The 24,143-nt window shown below is 34.3% G+C and overlaps 1 protein-coding gene and 1 pseudogene across 1 annotated transcript in view; one reads left to right on the top strand and one right to left on the bottom strand.

Annotated features, from left to right (window-relative positions):
- CNTN5 (contactin 5) overlaps positions 1-24,143 on the top strand; it is a 1,400,310-nt gene that overhangs the window by 857,840 nt on the left and 518,327 nt on the right. The gene's annotated exons all lie outside the window — the stretch shown is intronic.
- On the bottom strand, positions 14,607-17,890 carry LOC113914371 (annotated as a pseudogene).

Below are 24,143 nucleotides of genomic sequence, written 5' to 3'. Positions count from 1 at the left end.
CCATAATGTGCCAGGTTGAAGCAGTTACTTACATAGGGAAGGCCACCTCTGCCTCAAAATTACTCGTCACCTAGATGCCATTATGTCCATTTGATAAAATTAGAAAATTAAGTCCTTTAGGTTTAGCTCTGTCTTTTTTCCAGAAGATCTTTGGTGGGGGGGGGTGCAAATAAATATAGGTGGTAGAGAGGAGAATGAAGACTCCACCAACTTGCTTTCTAGTGTACTTGGTTATGAGCATGGGTGTTATGGGATTCTAGGAGTCAAGGTACTTTTGTGATTGGAAGAAAATTGAGCTAAGAACTTGGAAAGAAAAAAAGGAGCTTCTAAAAGGAAGTGAAAGGATACAAAGGTAAAGTAAGATTAAAAACTTGGTGGCAACTTTCCTTTACATCATGATTTTCTATGTCTAGCTTCATAGCTAGATAGATAATGTACTCACTACTTATTGTTTATAGAATGTTTAAAGGGTTTTTGCAGGTAGAGGAATGTTCAGCACTCTATACGTTTTAGAGCTGAAATCATTAATCTTTTATACCTATCAGCCACTATTTATGTAAAAATGTAAATATACAACTAGTATTTTAAAATTAATTTTTTCAGCCATGGGAAAAAGTAAAAACTAATACACTTTGTGAATTTAAATAATTAGCAAAACCTATGTAATCAAATTAAATATTCAAATCTAATACATAAGTCTGTTAAACATTTTAAATGTCATAAAATTAGGCAAAAGTTATAAATTATGAAATCGATTATAAAATTTTTATTAATACTTATAAATAAACTGTCTTGTACCTATTCTTGAGGTATACTTTTATGCTTTACTCAGTTTATAATATTTTTATTATATAAATATTTTTACCTTTTATACATCAGTTTCATCATATATAATCCATAAATTCATCAGATATGTCTTCTACACTGTGTAGTGCTATTGTGATCTTCTAAAGTGATCCTTTCTAAGGAGCATCATATTACCTAAACTGGAGTTCATTTCGGAGTTATAAGTCAATCCAATTTTGGTTGCTCCTTTCAAATGTGAGACCTATTTAATAGATGTGACCTCTCTTATAATTTGAACATTATTTTTGTTATATCAATAACACTTTAAATCTATAGTTTTCACATGGGCTTTACCTTTTGGAATATACATATTTGCTTAAAATGATGTGATTCTAAGACTTATTGGACAGTGTTAAATAAATGCCAGGTGAGTTTCCCCTAATTATATTCACAGAAAAAAGTACTAATCTATATTTTATAAATATATGCATATTTAATTGAAGACTCAAGATATCCATATAGTAACAATCCTATTACCAATAAAGAAAATAAAATTTATAAACATATCCTATTAGAGTCACTTTACTTTTTGCTTGGAAATTACATATGTATATTATACACATATGCATCATATTAAACTTTCTGATTCTGAGTATTAGAATCATATGAGATTTTGCAGATTCAACTTAGTTATATACATGCAAACTGTCACAATTTGGCTATTGGGACTCACTTAATGCTAGCTTCTTTGTCCTCTTATTAACCAGAACTTTATAAATATATTTTTAAATATTTATTTATTTATATTAGAGAGAGAGCGTGAGCAGGGTGAGGGGCAGAGGGAGAGAGAGAGAGAGATAATCCTCAGGCAGACTCCCCACTGAGCATGGAGCCTGATGGCAGGGCTTGATCCTAGGACCTTGAGATCATGACCTAAGCCAAAATCAAGAGATGGATGCGCAACTGACTGAGCCAACCAAGCGCCCCAACCAGAAATATATTTTAAAATATTCTAACTTTCCACTAATAATATTTTGATCCCCTACCCACATCCCAAGTCAATCAAAAGTTCAGCTACTTTTCATTGACCACAATGCATAATTTTATGGGAGACTAAAATCTAGATGCTAGAGATGCATATAAGACTGTTCCAAAAAAAAAAAATAAAAGACTGTTTCAAATAAGTTATGATAATGGGTAGAAAGACAGTATTACTAAACCATTTTAGTAAAACAGACTTTTAAAAAGAACATTCGTTTTTTAGGGCCTCAAGTGGCTTATATTCATTGAACAATTTATGTGGCAGGCAGTGCTCCAAGTGTTTTAAAATACATTAACTCATTTCATCCTCAAAACCAACATATGAGTTGTTATAAAACATAAATCCAGGGGCTCCTGGGTTGTTCAGTCTGTTAAGCATCCACCTTTGGCTTGGGTCGTGATCTCTGTCTTGGGATGGAACTCCATGACAGGCTGCCTGCTCAGCGGGAAGTCGGCTTCTCCCTGTCCCTCTGCTCCTCCCCTCTCTCCTTCTCTCTCTCTCTCAAATGTAAACAAACAAACAAAAACACATAAATCCAGGAGAGCCTGGGTGGCTCAATTGGTTAAGCGTCTAACTCTTGATTTCAGCTCAGGTCATGATCTCAGGATCCTGGGATCGAACCCTGCATCAGGCTCCCAGCTCAGTGGGGAGTCTGCTTGTCTCCCTCTACTTCTGCCCCTCACCCTGCTTGCATTCTCCCTCTCTCTCTCATGCTTAAATAAATAAATATATCTTTAAAAATAAATAAATAAAATGTAAATCCATTTTGTACATGATAACTCTTACTTTAATAGTACTCAATCTTTCTCTATTCTAGTATAAATATGTATTGTATTCACTTTGATATACTCTTTGATTTTCAACTTCTCTCTCAAACTCTAATTATATTGTAATTTCTCAAAAGTCTTTTTATATTTGCTTCATCAACCTCCATTTTATAATCAATTTATTAACATCTATATGATATAACAAAAATATTAGCAACAAAAATAAGTATGTAATCATTCTGCATTTCTTATTGTTCAAATTTAGTTAATGAGCCACTTGCTTAATTTTTCTTATGGAAGTTTAAGAATTACCAGGTCTCTTTCTAGATCTGAAATTTTGGAAAATATGCTAATAATTTTGGGATATATACTAATAATGTTGGGATATATACTAGTTTTTGTATGTAATTATTTTTACTTATTTTCATATTTCCTCTTTTAATAAAAATCATTCCTCATAATTTATTGGATAATCTATGATTAGAACCTGAAGAGCTAAATTTTCTAAATGAACTTGAGACAGGACAAGATAACTGTGACTATTATCAGTAGCTGACAATGTCATCATAGATCCTGATTTTTGAAAGGAATGATGATAAAGAAGTGGGTATTGGCATCTTTACCTGGTGATGTAGGAATATGTGGAAAAATTAAATGTAAAATAAACTTGGTTTCTTGTAAAGTTTTTTACTCTTCACTTGTCACCCAATATATTAAAAAATATGAAATAACAAATGTATATTTATATAATAATTATTTTATTTTACTAATATATTTTATCTCAATCTCATTCCAAAGGGTATTTATTTGACTTGCTATATCAAATCATGCTTAAAAGGCAAATATGTAAATAAATAAATACAGCACCAGATAAAAAGACATTTCATAATAAGAGGTCAAGATAGTGTAGGCCATAATGTCTCATAATTATTGTGGCCAAGACATAAATATTTCCTTGGGACTCCCAGCAGTCAGAGCAAAAGGAAAAATATAGACATTTAAAGGACTTTAATTTCCCCTGAGTTCCTTAAAAGAAGGAACTCTTTTCTTGACATTTAATTCTCATTGAAATTTCTCATTCGAGGTTTTATATAAAGATCTTAACAATATTCCTACATCAGTTCAATAGCAAGTTTAATTAGCTTGACATAAAACCAAACCAATTCTTTAAATGTAACTGGATTTTAATCATGAAACTATTCACTTCATTCATTTTTAATTTTTTTTATTTTGATTTGAGCTACTAATGGATTTGAGAAAGTGCTGCAGTCTTGCTCATTTTCCCTTTAACCTATCCTTTACGTGTCTAAATGTCTACCGTGAGGACCTTTTATTTAAAGTTCTCCCTACATGAATATTTATAAAAGTGGTTCAGCATAGTTAATGTTAATGATATACTTTAGCATTAATAAATATATACCTCATAAGGGAATAGTAAAAATTAGTGATGTAGAGAAGTCATGTCTGTGAATTATTTTTTAACTTCCGAAAGAAATAAATAAACACAAAGTTAGATAACTATTGTTAGTACTGATTGTTACTGGTTATCAATAACATTCATTGATAGTGATTATTTTTGACATAGTATACTTTATTCCTGTAACTTTTGTTCATCGTGAGGATAATTTCCTCACCTAGTGTAGTAATTTCTCTTCAGTGACAAGCAAGAATACACCATATAAAACTTTGTCACTCTATTAGCTTATTACCATGCTGATGAGAATTTGGAATTGATAATGTGACACTACACACTTTTCAAACATCCTTCAGATATCCAAAGCTCACAGCAATCTCTCCAAAATTTGGATTCTTAGAAATAATTCATACTAGTAAGTCAAACATAAAATGAATCAAGAATAAATAGTAAGTCAAACATAAAATGAATCAAGAATAAAATCTCCTCATGCTGTCTCTTGCTTTAAAATATCTTCATATGCCATCCCTGGTAAATTGATAGTTCATATCTAAATTTGAACATATTGCTTTTCAGGGCATTTAGATGATTTAGATGCAGAATATTCCATTAGTTTTCCTTGAAGCAGTTGATTAAAATAACCTCCTTAACTCTTTGAGAGATTATATGATTTTTATATACTTTGTATTTAAGCCCTTTAATTTAACCTTCCATTTTTATATAAAACTCAAAAATTACTTCTCTAGCTTTTCCAAAACTTCTTCACTTAAAGTAAAATTGACCTTAGACTTTAAAACCACATTTAACTATCATTTGTTACCTAATGAAATTATTTGAATAATTGCTAACTCCACAGTATATCCAAAGCTTTATTTCATTAGACTATGAGATTTTGTCCATAATAACTTCATTAAATCATTTGAATATCAACCTGAATGAATCACATTGTCATGGATAATTTTATTAGTTGTAAAATTATCTAATTTTATTACAAAATAAGTTGCTATTACTTTGTAATTTTGTTTTCTATAAACAAAACAACTATGTTTTTCTTTTATAAAATCATTACTCAAAGAATATGGTTTAAAACTTATCTTAAAAGGACAAGTGTTCTGACCATAATAGATATAATGATTATGAGCATATTACTCCTTGACAAGCTACAGTATGGATTCTTTGAGATCACAGAAAAAAATTTTTAATTAAAAATGCATAAGTTTATGCTTTAAAGGGAAGTTATAATGAACTAATCAAAGTTGAAATCTGGGGCAGATTGTCCTCAAACCTTTAATTCTATGATATAATACTTTTGTATTTTATTTATCAAAATTTACCCAAACTCATATTTTCATTATTAATGGAAATCATGAATAACTCTTTCCATATGTGACAGTTGCCCTCCAGCAAAATGGACCATTTGCCTGGCTTGAACTTTGATCTCACTGCTCTTCCTCTTGTTTTTAAAAATGCAGAAAGGCAGGTGTTCACTCATATGATGTAAAGCGACCCACAAGGACCCAGATCAGGAATGTACAAATCCTCTGGCCCTTGCTGTTCAAGCCTGTTTACCAAATCCATTATTCTCTAATCCCTAGCAGAGTGTCTTTAGAGATTCTTTACCCACACAAAACATTCCAAGGCATAACAGTATAAAAAGGTTTTAAATCTCACTTGATTAAATAGCAGCTCCATCTCAGGATCATTTATAAAGATACTAGTATAAAATAAAAAAAGTATAAACAAAGGGGCAGATATTGAATATGTTTAATTTCTAAAATTATTTTATTCCACAAAAACTCTTTCAGGGACAAGTTAACACAGAACATGTATTACCTAGTCTGGAGGACTTCTTTGATTGCATTTCCATACCAAGTGCTAAACATTGCTACTCTTCATATGGATGGATGGATGACAGACAGATGGGTGGACAAATAGATATAGATGTATAGATGTGTATACACATAAATTTAACAATAACAAGAATAAGCAGCAATAGTTACTGAGCACTTAAAAGCCAAAAACTGTTAGGTATATTTAATGCATCATTACCCTCTTTAGTCTTCACATCAACCTTATTAAAGGAGTTGCATTATTGATTTAATTTATAAATGAAAAAAAAATAGTTAAGCTCAGGAATGTCAAATTTTTTTCCCAACGTCACATGACTAGTAAATAATAAAACAGCACCTCCAACTCAAATATAACTTCAAACTTTATGCTTACAATCTGCCCTTTTCTATCCTATACCATACTTAATCATTCATTGCATTTTTTTGTTGTTTAACATATGTAGTTATTTTATTCATAGAACATTTATATGCATGTATCTTCTCTCTCTTGGGCATTGTTCTATATGTATAGGGAGCCTATAATGAACAATGCATATTCTCATAGACCTTAACACTAGCAAAATCAGTACAAATTTCTCCATTCCATATGTATATCCTGAGTTCATACATTCATTATCTCCCTCCTGATCTACCAGAAAAATTGCCTGCCTACATACATTTTCTTCTCCTTAACATCTCTCTTCATCTTACCCTATCCCCAATAAAATCTCTTTGTATTGTTTTTCCTAAAATTATCTATGTAAAATATAATTCTCACCAGGTCATCCCTGCATAAATCTCTGATGGTTTACCATAATTGCAAAGAAATTTGTAATTCACTCTATACACTTTGAGAGTGGGCAGAGAAAATCAGAGTGCTGCTCTATGAAAATGTATCCAAGAAAATTCTATGGTGAAAGTCAAGTTAGGAGGTCATTTCAGTGATCTAAGTAAAAAGGACTTGAATTCCTGATGCACTAAATATAATCGATGTCTGTGGGAGAAGCTAAAATAAATGAGAATTTGCAAATGATTGAGTGGGGGTAGAAATGTAAAAAATATGGAAACATTAAAATGATATCAAGATTCTGAGCTTTGATCAATTCAATTGAACAACCCTTAATACTGTAACATAATAAAGTAACAAGGAGAAGAGGAGGTAATATTATTTTGACTTTCAGGAGAAAATACACAATATTTTAAAATATTGGTTGGTGCTCAGGAAAGGTGAAAGGTGAGAACTGGCCACAAAACACAAGGACAGACTCAATGAAATCAATATGATGTTTCATCAAGAGAAATTGTACTAGAAAGAAAAGAGAGTTAAGGCTCTAATCTGGAATATACACATTTCTCTGGTAGAAAGATAGTGAAGGGTAAAAAGAAAGGAGTTAGTGAAGGAGACAAGAATGGAATAAGCTAAGAGACGCAGAAGAAAGCCAATAAAATAGTGAAGTACAAATGGCATTTAGTTTTATTTTTTTGATGACATTCAGTTTTAAGGTGTCAACTGTCACTCTTGTCAAATGCTATAAGTAACACTCAAAAAAATGTTTGGACTTTGAGACCTTTAAAAACCAATTTTAGTAATGATAGACACAGATATCAGAATCCAAGGCATTTAAGTATAAGATATTATAGTGGTATTTGGTGGTAGATAGAAGAGAGTCTGTGTCGAAGAAGATTCTGAAAATACACAATAGAGTCTAATTAGTGAAATGAATTTCTCCTGTCCAAGTAAGCTATAGGTATTCTCTAGATTTTAATCTCCTTCCAGGGACATAGTTTGCCATACAGAAGATACTAAGTGCTGTGAGATACTATGTTAATTAAAGTAAGATTTAGAGGGGCCCCCGGGTGGCTCAGTTGGTTGGGAGACTGCCTTCAGCTCACGTCATGATCCCAGGGTCCTGGGATAAAGCCCCACATTGGGCTTCCTGCTCAGCGGGGAGCCTGCTTCTTCTTCTCCCTCTGCCTGCCACTCCCCCCTGCTGGTGCTCTCTCTCCCTCTCTCTCTCAAATAAATAAAATCTAAAAAAATAAAAATAAAACTTAGAGTTTAGACTCACATCTTGACTTACAAACTTAAATTAAGTAAAGGACCTTAAAACCACTCAGGGAGCTATACAATTTCCAGAAATATTTTCCTGATCCTTTCAACCTGATTTTTAACTCTGTATCCTCTAGAATCTTGATTTTTTTCAATGAAATACAACAACTATTAGCTTAAGATAAGTAGAACCACTTTATTCTCGCCATAATTTTGTGACACCTAGTGGAAGAATCACATGATGATTAGGTTTAGCTGATGTTTTTCTCACTACAAAGAATGAAAAGGAGAGGAACTAAGAGGATAACCCCTAATCAAGCCCAACTAGTTAGCTATGTATAGATCAGAAGGGCCTCGGCACCTGTGAATTCATGGCCCCAGTTTCTATGTGAGTTTTCTGCAGTGTTTTTATTAAAATAAAGAAAACTTTTTTGTTTTGAATAAAATTTAGTACTTTAGGCAAATTCATGGGGTTTCTCATTATAAATCCTAATAAGTCTACTTATGTATCTGAAACAGGAGCTTTTTAATAAAAGTCCTCTTTATTGCAATGGCGACTTGTTCAAACTGTAAATGATGCTGCATAAGTCTGTGTTGGAGTTTCATATTAAAATACCCTTGTCATTTTTCATAGCTTTGTTTAAGATGCCCTCAGACATTGGCCATTTAACCTAGTCTATAAGTTAGATTAGCTACTCAAGTATATTTACGGGGTTACCATCTAAGGTTAAACTAAGATGGGACCAGGATGACCTCTATGCTAGGGTTACATTCTGTTAATTTGACAGGACTTAAGTGGCAAGTATGAAGTTTACTGGGGCATTAAGCCATTAAGCCTGTTTCAATGGATGTGGAGGTATTTAGACAAAGGATTACTATTCTTTATCTTCTTCTTTTCCTCCTACCCAAGGAACACTAATCTGATCAGCCTGTCCTTAAAACATTTAAAGGCTTCTAATCCATTCTAGAATAAAGTGCAAACTTCCACAAATGGTCTCAAGGCCATTTATTATTTAGATTCTGTCTGTTTTTCCAGCTTCCTCTCCTATTACTCAAGCTATAGTGAACTAGATGCACTGTCCTAAGAGCATTTCATTCTTGTTACATGTGATAGTCTACCTGCCTGTGGGGCTACCATTCAACAACTAGCTTCCTCCCAACTTTCTGTCTCTGTCTCTCTCTGTATATATCACTGTATATATGTGTGTGTGTGTGTGTAAAATATATATATATATAAAATACATATATAAAATATGTATTTATATATAATCTCACATGTTCTTTATTATATTTGTTTCTTATTAACATTGCATTACAACTATTTATGACAATCACCTTGGCTCCCAAGAGCCATTGTGAACTTGAGTACACCACTGACCTACAAGACTGAATTCATTGAAGATAGATTTTATGTCTCATTTATCTATTTATTTACTTTAGTTTAATACCCAAACTCTAACATGCAAGTTCATAGCCAATACTCAGTGAATGCTTAGAGAATGAGTAAGTGAATGAATGAATATCCTCAGCACCACAGTGGCCACTACCTTCAAAAAGAATCCCCTTCTGAGACCTATGAGAAGAATGATTCTTTAAGAGGTATATACATAGTCTTCTCTAACAAGTGTAACAGAAAATCAAAATGAGTAATGCAACTTATGCAGAAAATTTTTATAAATTATAAAGCTCATATACAGGGTAGTTATATTATTAATAAATGGACATTAATGGATATAATTAACATTGATATCAGAACAGGTGTTGATATCCAGTTTAAAGTTAGTAATTTCTTGGCTATTGCGGACATTGCTGCTACGAGCATAGCCAAACTGTGGAAAGAGATGAGATGTCCTTCAACAGATGAATGGATAAAGAAGATGTGGTCCATATATACAATGGAATATTACTCAGCCATCAGAAAGGATAAATACCCAACTTTTATGTCAACATGGATAGGACTGGAGGAGATTATGTTAAGTGAAATAGTCAAGCAGAGAAAGTCAATTATCATATGGTTTCACTTATTTGGAACATAAGGAATAGCACAGAGGACATTAGGAGAAGGAAGAGAAAAATGAAGGGGGGGAATAGGAGGTAGAGATGAACCATGAGAGCTATGGACTCTGAGAAATAAACAGGGTTTTAGAGGGGAGGGGGTGGGAGGATGGTTTAGCCCAGTGATGGGTATTAAGGAGGGCACGTACTGCATGGAGCACTGGGTGTTATGCTAAAACAATGGATCGTGGATCACCACATTAAAAACTAATGACTAACAAAACATAATAAAATTAAAAAATAAAATAAAAAAGTAAAGTTAGAAATTTCTTTACATATTATTGTGCATACTATTGGTAATATCCTCCATATTACAATAGACGTCTGATGCAAACTAAGGTATTCCAAAGAAACATTAAAAAGTCACCTTTTTTTTAAATGTTTTATTTATTTTTTAAGATTTTATTTATTTATTTTTTTATTAATTTTTATTGTTATGTTAATCACCATATATTACATCATTAGTTTTTGGTGCAGTGTTCCATGATTCATTGTTTGTTCATAACACCCAGTGCTCCATGCAGAACGTGCCCTCCTCAAAACCCATCACCAGGCTAACCGATCCCCCTAACCCCCTCCCCTCTAGAACCCTCAGTTTGTTTTTCAGAGTCCATCATCTCTCATGGTTCGTCTCCCCCTCTGACATACTCCCTTTTTCTTCCTCTTCTGTTATCTTCTTCTTTTTCTTTTTTCTTAAAATATGTTGCGTTATTTGTTTCAGAAGTACAGAACTGTGATTCAACAGTCTTGCACAATTCACAGCGCTTACCGTAGCACATACCCTCCCCAATGTCTATCACCCAGCCACCCCATCCCTCCCACCCCCAACCACTCCAGTAACACTCAGTTTCTTTCCTGAGATTAAGAATTCCTCATATCAGTGAGGTCATGTGATACATGTCTTTCTCTGATTGACTTATTTCACTCAGCATAACACCCTCCAGTTCCATCCACGTCGTTGCAAATGGCAAGATCTCATTCCTTTTGATGGCTGCATAATATTCCATTGTGTATATATACCACATCTTCTTTATCAATTCATCTGTCGATGGGCATCTTGCCCTTTTTATAAAAGTAATTTCAGATATGTCCCTGATCGTAGATAGAAGAAAGCTAACTTCACATTTTAAAAGTGGTTCTAGAATTCTAGCAACATCTCTCTATTCCTATGCGATGAATATTTCCTATTCATTTCATAGCCTCAATGGATTGTAAACTTAGAGTCAGGAAATAGTGATAGAATTTATCAAACTAAGCAACCAAAACTTGCTGTTAAGTTCTTTAGGGATGTATATGTAAATGTTATTTTATTTTAGTTGTCAACATTAGTGTGTCTACCATATGCCACTGCTATAATTCATGTCAAAAGATCCAGAAATAATATTTAACATAATTTAATATTTAATATAATTAATATTTTTAGAATCTTGAAAAAAATAAATATTTGCCTCACAATACTTTTTTTTAAAGATTTTATTTATTTATTTGAGAGAGAGAATGAGAGAGAGAGAGAGAGAGCACACGAGAGGGGGGAAGGTCAGAGGGAGAAGCAGACTCCCCGCTGAGCAGGGAGCCCAATGCGGGACTTGATCCTGGGACTCCAGGATCATGACCTGAGCCGAAGGCAGTCGCCCAACCAACTGAGCCACCCAGGCGCCCTTGCCTCCCAATTCTTAATAGATAGAGGAATTTAGAGAATTGTCTTCCATAGTAGTTCACAAGAAATTAGATGGTATTTTATTTATTTATTTTTATTGTTATTGTTATGTTATTCACCATACATTACATCATTAGTTTTAGATGTAGTGTTCCATGATTCATTGTTTGTGCATAACACCCTGTGCTCCATGCAGAACATGCCCTCTTTAATACCCATCACCGGGCTAACCCATCCCCCACCCCCTCCCCTCTAGAACCCTCAGTTTGTTTTTCAGAATCCATAGTCTCTCATGGTTTGTCTCCCCCTCCGATTCCCCCCCTTCATTTTTCCCCTCCTGCTATCTTCTTCCTTTTTTTTTTCTTAACATATATTGCATTATTTGTTTCAGAGGTACAGATCTGTGATTCAACAGTCTTGCACAATTCACAGCGTTCACCATAGCACATACCCTCCCCAATGTCTATCACCCAACCACCCCATTCCTCCCACCTGACCCTGACTCCAGCAACCCTCAGTTTGTTTCCTGAGATTAAGAATTCCTCATATCAGTGAGGTCATATGATACATGTCTTTCTCTGATTGACTTATTTCACTCAGCGTAACACCCTCCAGTTCCATCCACATCGTTGCAAATGGCAAGATCTCATTCCTTTTGATGGCTGCCTAAAATTCCACTGTATATATATACCACCTCTTCTTTATCCATTCATCTGTCAATGGACATCTTGGCTCTTTCCACAGTTTGGCTATTGTGGACATTGCTGCTATTTAAAAGGATTACATCTGTCATGACAAAACAACTAAAAATATGTCTATAAATTGTCAGTAAGAAGATCAAATGAGGTGATTAATATCAATTCTGTTTTCATAAACATAGTAAATCATTCATCTAAGAAATCATAATTGTAACAGACATTTAATTATAATTTATGGAATTTCACAAGCAGTAATTAAATTCACAAAAAACAAATAATATAATTGTTTAGATGGAACTAGCATGTTTATTTTAAAAAATTCTAAATTCCTATACACCAATATGCAAGCAGACCTAGAAGGCTTGTTTCACAATAATTATTTTTTAATTCCTTTATAAGACCACAAGAACTGAAAAAGTTATCAATCTTTTACTTGGTTTGATTTAAAAAAATTCTTGATAGTTAAATAGGATTATGTATTTTCCTCTAGAGAATATTTTATGCCAGTGTTTTTATTCAATTTCTTATTTTGTATTTTAGAAACTTTTTCCAGTTTTTTCTTAAAATACTATCTAAATATTTTTTATCTTAGTTGACTTGCCCACTATGAGATTAAGAAAAGCAAGCCTCGGGGCACCTGGGTGGCTCAGTCATTAAGCGTCTGCCTTCAGCTCGGATCATGATCCCAGGGTCCTGGGATTAAGTCCCACATCGGGCTCCCTGCTCGGCTGGAAGCCTGCTTCTCTCTCTCCCTCTCCACTCCCCTTGCTGTGTTCCCTCTCTCGCTGTGTCTCTCTCTGTCAAATAAATAAAATCTTTAAAAAAAAAAAAGTAAGGCTCTTTGTACATGAAATAAACACCATAATGAAAATAACTGTAATTATCAATTTGCATAATTTAATTTATTTTAACTGTTAGATACTTATATAGTATTTATATTTAATGATATTAGCATTAATAGTATATAATAAAATACTAACAATAATTGCTAAGATTTTAGTGATTATTATGTGTCAGACACTGAGGTAAGCTTTTTGCATATAATTTTATATTCAATTTCAAAGAAAAAATAACATAATTTATGCATTATCCACACTTAAATATATTGAAAATTAGGAAGCTGTCTGAAGGAGGGAGCTCACTTCTCCAATGTGACATAGTTAATAAAATTCAAAAGTGAAATTCAAGTCTTGTTCTATCTGATTCTAGATCCAGATCCAGATCTCTTAATAAAATTTTTGCAGACTTTCTGTACGTGATATCCCATTAAACCACCCAAGCAGCCCTGAAGTTATGCTGAGTGGTCTCATAGACTCTCATTTTGAGATCAGAAAATTGAAACGAAGGATGCCTGGTTGGCTCAGTCGGTTAAGCATCTGCCTCCGGCTCAGGTCCTGGGATGGAGTCCCTCATCGGGCTCCTGGCTCAGCAGGAAGCCTGATTTTGCCTCTGCTTATGCTCTCTCTGACAAATAAAATCTAAAAAAAAAGGAAAATTGAAATGATAAAGGTGTTGTATTGTACTTGTGGCCACACAGCTAAAAGACTTGAACTTGGGGCACCTGGGTGGCTCAGTTGGTTAAGCGTCTGCCTTCGGCCCAGGGTCCTGGGATCAAGTCCCGCATCAGGCTCCCTGCCCTGCAGGAAGCCTGCTTCTCCCTCTCCCTCTGCCCCTGCTTGTGTTACTTCTCTCGCTGTCTCTCTCTGTCAAATACATAAATAAATATTAAAAAAAAAAGACTTGAACCTATTCTAGGTAATATATCTGATGTACTTATACACATTTATACTTCAGGCTATTCACATATGACTACTTTCTGGTCTCTTTTATCCCGGCGGCTTATCTATTCAGATTGATTAGGCCAATACAATGCTACACAGAGAGCACACATACCAACTGCTTTCACTCTAATGCTATTTTTTCAAATAAATCAAGTGATGCATAATTTTGTATTATGTTGAGAAGTTCTCACTGGTTTTATTAATGTGCATGTGAAACTCAAAATAGACCAAATTATAAAAGAGGTAAAATAAATAGAATTCATGCAATTTCACTATCAGTACGAGGTCACACTCGATTCAGGAGATACATGGAGACTGTGGTGGTCTCAGTAATGTCTTTATCTTCCAAAATAAGCTCCATTCAGTCTGCTGCAGTTACTTTAGAATAAGGCCTAACCTTAGAAATTAAGGATATCCAGATACCGTACTTTATTTTTTCTCTCTCTCTCTTAGAAATTTTATTGGTCCTGGGGAAAGGAAGGCAGACATCCCCACCTTCTGCCTCTTGGCGAGAGTACCACAATCTCTCACTGCTTCCCCTTGCTGCAGATGGAGAGGGTCAGGTGCTCCGGGGAGGCCATGAAGGCCTTGAGTTTGGGCCAGGTGCAGAAGTGCGCCACTAGGCTGAGAGCAGGGGTAATGAGTGCAGGCAGCCTGGGGCCAGAACCTGGTGAATCAGCAGCAAGTCCAGCAGGTTGTAGTCCACGAAGGAGGGCTGGTTCTGGGACAGTAGAGTCTCAAAGACTTCAGGTGCCCTGGTGGTGGCTTCACACACTCCTCCTTGCCTGCTTTGTAGCTGGTGCAGATGAGGATGACGTATTTGCTGTGTAGATCCTTGACGCCGTCATTCATCACGTCCACCAGGGCCACAGCTGTCTGGTCCTTTCCGAACAGTGCAGGGCAGAGGCCCAGGTGTGTCAGAAAAACATTGGACTGATACAGGGTAAGAGCTCCGTCCTGGAACTTGGGAAGCTGACTAGCTGACCATCAGTTGACTGGCTTGTAGTGTTTTTCTACTCTCAAAACTAATGGAAGCAAGGTTTAACTGTGGTCCAAATTTTATGATCTGAGTTTTTATGTTTCGGAAATACTTGTAATATAAAATCTGTGCCTATTAATCTAATTACAGTTAGTTCATTTTCTTCCTAATATAATCTGGATGTCATCATAAATATGGATAAAGCTAAATGACTATATATAAAACATAAAAATTAACTGTCAACGTAATCTTGTTTACCTTCACAACTCTGGCAGGCACCTCTGTGTCATTTTGAATATGAGATTTTCTTGGATGTTGTCAAACACATTTCAGCATTACTAGCTAAGGAAAAATAAAATATTTCAAAACAAACATTTTACATTGTCTTTTTGAACTAGAAATACTTGTCCTTGCCTACGGTCCATTGAAACTCTTCTGCCACAAAATGAGATCCTTCATCTTTGCTTCAACAGATGTTATTTTTTTTTTAACCCGGCCTCTGCCATAGCGACAGATAATCATCTCCCTATAAGACTATAAAACAGAATTGCTTTTCTTTATTCATAGATTATATAGGCTTATCTCATTCCTAAAATGTATAACCTTGCACAGAGTGGAAAAAAAAGAACAAAAAAACCTCATGTACATTTTAATACAACCCTGCATTTAAATTTAACTTTCATAATTATCACTTTCTTTTAAAATGAAATTTAAAATGTATTTCATTATTTAGTTTAGAAAATAATTATTGATTAATCTTTATTCATATATAATTTTCAAATAGTAAATCACTAGTAAATGACAAGAATAGGAAGAGTACCAGGCCCAGCAGATGATTCAAATGATTAGCTTTAAAAGGATCTTAGAGAAAAGCAGCTCACCAGACATTCTACTCTTCCATAAATATAATGGCTTGTTAGAGAAATTTCCACCTCCTAAGACCTCATTTAATAAACCAGCTGGCTTTTCTCAATTGCATAATAAAGGCATATAACCTGGTGATTCAATTTACCTTAATGATGATAAATTCTAAAGGTTGATGTGCAGGTGTGTGTGTGTGTGTGTGTGTATTGTGTGTGTTAAGAAGTGTCTTTGCTTACACTAAAAGGACTGAATACTTATTCTAGGCTATAAAATTGCACTACTTTATTATAAAATATTAATTATAATCAAAATTATAAATCAGCATTAGCATAAGAAAGGAAATTGAGAGCTTGTTGTGTTTCAGATAATATATCTATCCTATTTATGACTTCTCTGTTATTGAAGAATAAAATAGGGAATAAGTTACTTGTTTTTGTTTTTTATTTTTCCATGAAAGAGGAGCTTAATACAATGAAAGATAGATATAGAATAACACAGATATTTTTCCTTTATTTAGGACTAAATCAATGAGAGCAGTTATGGACTGGGAGGTAAAGAAACTGAGTAGTATAAATCATGGAAAACAATGGAAGAGAGATTTTCCAGTACAGGGATTTGTTTGCCAACCACATCAAATGCAATTGATTTATTTGTGGGTAATAAGGATAAAGAAGCTATATTTGTCAATAAAGAGAGCAGTGTTGAATATAAAGACAGTATTTCCATTAAAGGAATGAGGTAGAAGTTAGTATTCAAGATGTGAAGCGTATGGTAAAAAAAAAAAAAAATGCAAAAAAAATTTCTTCTTTAAAAGTTAGGCAGTGGATGGATAGTGAGAGTTAAATAGTAAGTTAAGAAAGCCACAATAGTAAACACTGTATTCTATTGAAAAAATAGTAAGTTCTTTTTACTCTTCAACAGTAAAATCCATGGGTGTTCTTCTAGCTTCACCTTCTTCCTCACTTTCCACTCAGTTAATTTTTAACAATATTGAGGTCTCCTAACCATATTTAAATTGAACAGTTAATCATGAAATAGGCTTTCATTGTCAGCATTGTATAGAATATAGGTCTTTTCATTGAATTATACTCACATGTAAATGGAAAAATTTACCAAAAAAAAAAAAAATCACCTTCATCCCATTTGAAGCTTATAATCATCTCTAACCACCCAAAATTGTGTCTTTGCAGAGAGCTGCAGTAGAAATGTTGGCTTTAATTTGATTTATCCACTGACGACATTACCTATAGCCCTATCCTGACGTTTTCTGTGATGCTCAGATATTTTAAAAGTACTTCATTCCTAGATCAATCAACATTTCACCTGTATAAGTCTCATCAGTTTGAGAGAATTTACTTTTATATATCACATTCTTTTAATGTTTTTCCTCCCTGATGCTCCACATCATATTTAGTATCTGTTTTGTTTCTGTTCTTAATCCTGTTTTTTTACTGTGTATAGGCATTCCCAAGTTTTGTGCAACTTTCTCCCTCTCTCTTTCCCTCCCCTTCCCTCTCTCTCTCTCTCTCTCTCTCTCGTTTCCATAAACTACCTCAGACACCATGTCTCATTTTCAACTATTATCTTTATGTAGGATAAATTCATATCTCCTAAACCCATGTCTTTTTTTCTGACTGTATTTCTAATAGCTGGTGCCATACTGCCTGTTGAATATCTCCTGTAGCACCACAATTTCAATTCATCTTCGTGCCATAAAAATCTGCCAGCTTCTGAATTTCTCTTTTGTAGGTTGTACCAATGATATCAGACTAGAAAACTTAGGAACATCATTGATTGCCTGTCTTCATTATCTCATACTCCACCATATCCAACCAATTTCCAAGTAATTTTCACATAACCATCCTTTCCTTACTAAAGCTCAACCACCCTAGTTGAAATCCTTAATGTACTTTCTACATGATTGTTGTAATAGCTTCCTGAATGGTTTAAACGATCATCACTCCTCATCTTCCTATACCTCAGTTCTTATCAAGACTTCCCTCTGCTTAAAAACAATCATGTTCCACTGAGTACTAATACAAATAAGTAACTGCACATCTGGACTCAACCAATCTTCCCAGATACCATCTCCTACTTTTGATGCACATTTATTATTTACTACAGGTAATTTGTAATATCCCTTCTTCTCTCTGCCTCATACAGATCAACTGCTCTGGAGTGCCTTCTTATTTCTGTAGCTATTGATATCTCACATCTCCTTCAGGTTATAAACCACATGCCCTGTTTTCCATAAATTTTTTCTTGATTTTTCCCAAAACACTCTCTGAGACCCTCTGTAATGACAGCTTTTTTTAAAACTCTGTTTATGTTACTTAAAGCCCCCAAATCGGGGTTCAAATACAGCCTACCAGTAGGAAAATTAGGACAAGTTAAAAACTGCTTTCTCATTGGTAAAATAGGGATAATATTAGTATCAGTCTCATAAGACTGATACAAGAAATACATGGGGAAAGATATGTAAGCCTGCTTCTTGACATCCATGAGATCAGGGATCTTTGTTTTGCTTACTAATATATTCCAAGTGCCTTAAATGGTGCCTTGCACATATTTTTAAGCGTATAATCTGTAGAATAGTATAAAAATATTAATATTTTTAACTTAATATTATTAAGATTAAGGACACTATAGTTATTTATATATTGTTTTGTTTCCTTTACCAGACAAGGCAATCTTTCTACTAGGTATTTATTGAACGCTTACAATGAAATAGTTACTATCCTGTCACTGTTATTATTCCTGCTTTTATGTCTTTTTTGGCCCCTGATTCTCTGCTATCTTCCTACATATTTTGGCACTAGTAGTCCATCTTTAGCCCTCTTCTGACCTCATTCTGTGCACTCTTCTTGAATGATATTATTACTCTTGTCTCCCATCTGGTACTATGCTCCAGCCCCACATAGTCTTTCCTTGATGCCACAAAGCCACTTGCACAGAGGGTCTTATTAAGAGTCATACCGACAGAAATTTTCATTCCCTGGATCCAACTCTCCCTCTTTCTCTTCATCACATCTCAGCTCTGATGTCATTTTCTTCAAAAAGACATACCCAAACTCTCTAACTAATTTTAAAATATAGTTATTTTCTTTTAATATGTGTCATAATGAAACTCTTTTCCTCTGAGTTTTTAGGAATTGGTTATCACATCAATATTTTAGCAAACTAATGAAAAAGGCAATGACTTTTTTCTATGTTTATTATATAATGATTCACATATAAACGTATGAAAATGTATACTCTCTTCTTAAAGCAGAGTCATATGCCACAATTATTGTTTACCTCCACTAAGAGCCATAAATACTTCAAATATTTGTGAACACTTAAAGATAAATACAATCACTGGCATATAATAAACATGCATTAACTTAATAAATGAATATCAGTAATAGGAAGAGGAATCAGTTGTTTCTGCCTTGATCTATATAACATTAACAAGATACCTATTTTATGCCAGGTATTATAGTAGGTGTCTTCCATCTCTATCTGTCTTGAGAACTTTTATTTATCCCTGATTTATATCAAATGTCACCTTTACTTTTTAATACCCTCTGTGTATCCTTCTCCCCTCTATGCTTCAGTAGCATATTATACATTGCTGTGTTGTTGCAGTTTTCATATAATCTATATGTTTTCACTATAAGAGTATAAATGCCTAAAAGGTCAGAACAAAATCTTTGAATCCTTAAGAAGAAGAACTCTTACTGGGACATAATAAATGTATATTGGATTAACAAAAGAATATCAGATACCGGGGTGCCTGAGGGGTGGCTCAGTTGGTTAAGCTTCTGACTCTTGATTTCGGCTCAGGTCATGATCTCAGGGTCATGAACTCGAGCCCCACATCAGGCTCCGCACTGGGCATGGAGCCTGCTTGAGATTCTCTCTCTCCCTTTCCTTTGCTCCCGTTTTCTGTGCTCTTTCTCTCTCTCTAAAAAAATAAAAAAGAATACCAGATACCAGAGGAAGAATTCAAATAACCTTTCTACATATATCCATACTAGGTATGGATATACATACTATGAAAATTATAATAACATAGCCCCTAATCAAATTATTTCATTTTGCCAGGATAAAATATTTATGGAGAAAATATTTATAACTTATAAGTTTATAAATATAATATTTATATATCAAGATTAATAGAATCTGATACAAAATAATTTAGAAATAATTTATGAATATAATTTCATATAAGGAATTAAGAAAACATCTATTTTAAGTAATCTAAATAATCATTTATAATGAAGTAGAAATATAATTTTTAGATAAAAATAGCTGAGACAGATTATACTTATCTCATAATTACCAAAAACTTTCTTTCTAAAATATAAAATAAAAATTATTTGCCTAAGCCACCTGGAAGTCTTTTACAGACCATTAATTAATAGTAATGAGTGATTTGTTTAGCTTATTGCATTTTCCAAAACTCATTAAATCTGGGCTTGTATGTAGCCTGCTTTGGTTTCACTTGTTTTAATTAATTTTTGATGATTTAAGACAATAGTCATATGGATTCAAGTTTGTTTGTTGTTTGTTTTCTTTCCTTGCCTCACAGCATAGTGGTAACTTGCTATTCCTATTTATATATATTTTAAAATGCAGTAGTCTGTCTTGAGAGTGCTACTGGGTTTTATATTATATTGCCATATTTTAGTAATATCACATTAGCAGCATCCAGGAATATATAAGGGTAGTTACTCTAGCTTCTGGAATGTTCTGAGGATGTAATTTGTAATAGGAAGGAATGTGATCTTACAGACTATTTAGGTGGTTTCCAAGCAGCTTGTCAGGAGTGCTCTTGCTTTGAAGTGCACTTCTGAGTATAGAAAGCCAGTAAGCTCTCCTTTATTTTCACACTCAAAAAATTTAGGAACTGGCACAACTCAACAATTTCCTTGGCACATATTATGAGTACAGAAATTCTGTTTCCTTATCCTACATTATTAGTATCTGCTTCATTTAAAATAAAAGCTTATCTTTTTTAAGATTTTATTTATTTATTTATTTGACAGAGAGAGACACAGCGAGAGAGGGAACACAAGCAGGGGGAGTGGGAGAGGGAGAAGCAGGCTTCCCACTGAGCAGGGAACCCGATGTGGGGCTCGATCCCGGGACCCTGGTACCATGACCTGAGCCGAAGGCAGACGCTTCACCATCTGAGCTACCCAGGCGCCCCAAGCTTATCTTTTAAGAATTGCCAATGTTATATTTGGTATAGTATAAGGTGCCTAAAATAATGTAATTTTAATTCTCAGTATGATCCTGCAGGAAAACCATGTTTATTATAGTTTGCTGCTGAGAAAACTGAGGCCCAAAGAAATTGAAGTTCTTTTTCATGGTCTGTTTAAAATCTTCCCAAAACTCAGGGTGCCTACCATCCCTGGTGGAGTTAAGGTTCTTGGACACTTGGTGCTGATAGGGCATACATCTTGTGCCTCCTAGCCACTTGACACCATTGTCAGAGCTTAGATTCAAGAACTAAGGCTAAAATGAGTTGAGTTCTACTGTTATGTGAATCAGAGTCGGGACTACTAATTTACTGCTGTAGCCATTTGTGGAGGAAGTCTCACAGGGAGCTGGAACCGGCTGGGTTCAGTCTGTGGGTACTAATGCCACGTTATATTTCAGCTCCTTGGGCTCCCTCCCCTGTGGACATGTCTCTTCCCCAAGAGGCACACTGTAGTGCACTATTTATCAACCCCCATTACAACTTCTTGTATCATCTGTATAAAAGAATAGGGTTGCTTGGGAAACAGTGATTTTTAGGCCATTAGGAAGTGTGGAGATATTTGGGGACTTTTATAATTTTAGTGAGTGGAAACTACTTGAGGTAATTGCCACACGGAATACATTGAATAAGGCAACAATCCTAAAGGGCCATACAGATATTTAGAAATAAACGTTGGATTCCAACACTGATCTAGGTGATTCTAAAGCTTGTGTTTTTTCGACTAATTTTCTCTTCAAAAAAAGTGCAATACACCTGTTACTTCTTGCAGTCAGGATCACTGTTTTCTAGATCCAAGAGCTGTAGAAAGAGACCATTCTCTTATGGTCTGTAGAAAGAGATCGTCTTTCCTACTCTTAATGTTTTGTGTTTTTTGTTTTTTTGTTTTTTTTGGTACGACAAGGAGGCAGCATAAGGGTGGTGTTTTAAATAAACATGCATTTACGGAGTGGGAGATGAAGCATGAGAGACTATGGACTTGGAGAAACAAACAGGATTCTAGAGGGGAGGGGGTGGGGAGATGGGTTAGCCTGGTGATGGGTATTAAAGATGGCACGTTCTGCATGGAGCACTGGGTGTTACATGCAAACAATGAATCATGGAACACAGCATCAAAAACTAATGATGTAATGTATGGTGATTAACATAACATAATAAAAAATAAAAAATAGAAATGAAAAAAATAAACATGCATTTATTGAGCACCTACTGTGTGCCAGTACCATGCTGGTTCCTATGGCAAAGAACTGGTGTATTAGGTTTCTTTTGCTGCTGTGATAAATGACCACAAATTTCGTGGCTTAAGTGGTACACTTTTATTATCTTACAGTTCTGTGGGATAGTTCAACATGGGTCTCAGTGAGGTAAAATCAAGGGTGAGCAAGCAGTCCTTTCTGGAAGCCCTAAGGAATAATCAGTTACCTTGTTTTTCCGAGTTTGTAGAGGATGCCTAATTTTTTTGTCTTGTGACCCCTTTTCTCCATCTTCAAAGCCAGCAGCATAGTGTCTCTTTGCTTCCATCATCACACCTGATTCTCTTTTTCTGCCTCCCTCTATTTTTAAGAACACTTTTGATTACATTGGGCCCACCTGGATAACCCAGGAAACTGCTTATATTAAGATCAACTGATTAGTAGCCTTAATTATAGGTAAAAATTTAATTCCCTTTTTTCATGTAACCTAACATATTCAAAAATTCCAAGATTTAGACATGGACAATGTTGGGAGAATGTTATTCTGCCTATCACACTGAAAAGGTGGAAATGGCCTAAGATGTACCAGAGGAGAGATACACAAGCGATAACACAAGAAATGTACCTGAAACAAAGAACAAATCATCATGTAAGAAAATATGTAATTATAACAATTATACTCATACCTAAATTCAACATTTATTGAAAATTTATTATGTACCAGGCTTTTTTTTATATAATGATTGTCTAAATTTTCAAAACAACATTTAAAGGTAAGAAGCACCAATCCTATTTTGATAAAGTTAAACAGGCTTACACTTGCCCAGGTTCTCCCAGCTAATAAGTATGGAAATGGGATTTTAACTTAGGTCTCTGATTTCAAAGTCTGTGCTCCAGTTTGTAGAATATTCATATAATGAAACAGGATTTAGAGCATGATTCCAACTCAGTACACAGCATTGAAAAGTGCAATTAGTATGTAGTTGCAGTAAAACAGTAAGGAGGCATAAGGGAGGTGGAGAAAAACTGTTCATCACAGTAGGTGCCAAGCAGTATAGTGTGAGGTGGGGAAGATCAACTGTAATGGTACACATGAAGCTTTGTGCTGAGGAGGTAGGGAGATAAATTTTGACAGTAAAAATGAGGGAGATTTTTGCTGGTCTATAATCTCTTGAGTCTGTGCTTGAATGGATAAACTAGAGGGACATCTGTAGGTTTTAAAAAAGTGAGAGAATTGATGAAATTATGTTTTAGAGACATTAGTCTGAGCAAAACAAAGGACAATTGGGAAAGAAGATAGATTAAAACACACAAACAGGCAATTGCAGTGATTTCAACACCAAATGACATGGTACATTTAGAGTGTAGGTGACCAATAATCAGACTACAATAGCCTCTTATTGAGTACCACTTGTTCTATATACCTATATGAGATCTCAAAATTAATATTTTGAAAACTTCTTTAAACCTCATAAAAAATAAGTTCCAGGGAAATTTAAGAGGTTAATTCTCTCCACGTTTTTTGCTAGGTTTAGGCCTTAAAAGATTTATAAAATAGTAATTTACATACATTTGCATATCTGGACCTGTGAATTCAGTGAGGCACAGTTTCGTACACATTACTGAGAGGGAACTGAAACTCTGAGAAATGGTGATTTGTCAAAATCTAGTGATGATTTCAATTCTGAACTTACTGAAAAGCCTTGCCTTTTTCTTCTATAGATGTTGAATAGTAGATAAATATAAATAAAATCAAAACTTTTAACATATCGTACATGAAAAA

This window comes from Zalophus californianus, chromosome 11, assembly GCF_009762305.2.
Source record: "Zalophus californianus isolate mZalCal1 chromosome 11, mZalCal1.pri.v2, whole genome shotgun sequence".
NCBI classification, from domain to species: Eukaryota; Metazoa; Chordata; class Mammalia; order Carnivora; family Otariidae; genus Zalophus; species Zalophus californianus.
This window is presented reverse-complemented; position numbering and strand designations above follow the sequence as displayed.